The sequence below is a fragment of the Tamandua tetradactyla genome, chromosome 5, assembly GCF_023851605.1.
Source record: "Tamandua tetradactyla isolate mTamTet1 chromosome 5, mTamTet1.pri, whole genome shotgun sequence".
NCBI lineage: Eukaryota > Metazoa > Chordata > Mammalia > Pilosa > Myrmecophagidae > Tamandua > Tamandua tetradactyla.
The window spans coordinates 83,515,966-83,518,255 of NC_135331.1; the positions used below are offsets into that span (position 1 = coordinate 83,515,966).

General features: G+C 36.6%; 1 pseudogene; it reads left to right on the top strand.

Moving 5' to 3' along the window:
- The first annotated feature begins 451 nt into the window (after positions 1-451).
- On the top strand, positions 452-1,448 carry LOC143683171 (olfactory receptor 14J1-like; annotated as a pseudogene).
- Positions 1,449-2,290: the final 842 nt, after the last annotated feature.

Sequence of the window (2,290 nt, forward strand, 5' to 3'; positions counted from 1 at the left end):
CCAAAGGTCATTCCATTTGCAAAAATAAAGCAATATACTATACACAAATGCAATCCATCAATTTCAGAAACCTCTATCCAAGAGCTGATAACTGCTTTTCTGTTGTTCACAGAAAGAACATAGAGGACACCTTCGAAAAAGGCATAGATTTTTATGGTGCAGATACAAACAGTTTTCTGTGACAGAGTCACTGACTTTGACTACATGTGCACTAAGGTATAAATACTGGTTTACTAGTGAAGACTGTAAGTTCCATGAATACCAGAAACAGATCTATTCACTTTTGGGTCTCTAACACCTACGGCAGAGCTGATATATAGTAGGGGCTTGATGAATTTTTGAAAGAACCAATGATGAATCAATCAATGGACACTTATTTTAAAATCTACCTACTGCATTTCCTACCTTCTTTTATCTTCCAGCCACCACTTCCACATTTTGTGTCTTCAAAATGATTATAGAAAACATTACCACAATGAGTGGATTCCTCCTCATGGGTTTTTCTGACAACCATGAGCTGCAGATATTACATGCTTTGCTCTTCTTGGCAATGTACCTCTCAGCCTTGGCAGGTAACCTCATCATTGTTGCCATCACCACATTGGACCAGGGTCTCCAATCCCCAATGTATTACTTCTTGAAGCATCTTTCCCTTCTGGACTTTTCCTTCATTTCTGTTACAGTTCCCCAGTCCATTGACAATTCACTGAAGGATGATGGTTATATTTCCCATGGTCAATGCATGCTTCAGGTTTTCTTCTTCACCTCTCTGGCCTGGGCTGAGGTTGCTGTCCTCACAGTGATGTCTTATGACCGCTATGCAGCCATCTGCTTCCCCCTGCACTACGAAGTCATCATGGATCCTGGTACCTGTAAGTGGGCTGTGATAGCTGTATGGTTAAGTGGGGCTCTCTCTGGGATCTTGTACACAGCAGCCACATTCTCTATTACATTCTGCAGGGCCAAAATAATCCACCAGTTCTTCTGTGATGTACCCCAGTTGCTGAAGCTCTCCTGCTCCAATGATTACCTTGGAGTGATTGGAGTAGCTGCTTTCATGTCTGTGATGGCATTCATCTGCTTCGGCTCCATTGTCCTCTCCTATATCCACATCTTCTCCACAGTTCTAAAAATACCCTCTGCTGAGGGCCGATCCAAAGCCTTTTCTACCTGCCTGCCTCACCTCTTTGTTGTCTCATTTTTTCTCTCCACAGGCATCTTTGAGTTCCTAAAACCAAGTTCAGATTCTCCAACTGGTTTTGATCTTATGATTTCTATCTTTTATTCAGTAGTGCCCCCAACACTCAATCCTATCATCTACAGTCTGAGGAATGAGGCCATGAAGGGAGCTGTGAGAAAGTTACTATTGGGAGGGCACTTCTCTGGGAAAAGAATATTTTTGTCTTGTCATGGATGACTGTTCAATATTATATACAAGGAACCTTTAAAATAATGGAATTTTTTGAGGAAAAGCAATACGATTTTTTCCTATAGATTTACCAAGTAATATAGTTATATTATGGAAACTCTTCATCCGACTCCATCTTTTTAGTCATTGAAACTTTTTTCATTCAAGTTAAGACAAAATAAACAATTATAACTTTTTAAATATAGGTTCACTGCTTCTTTTTCCCTCCAAATACACATAAACATACACACAAAGACACACACTGACAAACATAAGCACATATTTTCTTGAATTTGGAACAGGCAATAATACATTACTAACAGAGATTAAAACATGATAATTTATCTGCAATCCAATCAACCACAGAAATCAGCTATTTTCACTTCAATCATTGAATTTCAAATGTCTATTTTAGTTCCTCTTTTTGTTTTTTTTATATATGTCAATTTTGGATACTGGAACAAATTTATATACATATTTATATATGTATAGTTATACTTTACCATTATAGTTTTCATTCATAGTTGAAAAGTATTTGATGGAATATCTTTTATAATACATTTAGCCTTTCATCTGTTTTATTTACATGTTAGTTTCACTTTTTCTCTCAGAAATAATGTTGAAAATTGAAGTTTTGCTCTTAATACTTCCAATGAATGGTGTTGCTGAATCAAAGAATACAAAAAGGTCAAATCTCTCAAACACTATACTCATTAAAAAAACATTAAATATTTTTTAAGCATTAGTACTAAAGACCCATGATACTTCTCCTATGTGTCCATACTATTTTATAAATTGATGCAACACATATTCAGAGAGAACCTATTAGCTGATTGAAATCATATAGGCACCTGGAACATAAAAGTACATCAGACATGCACA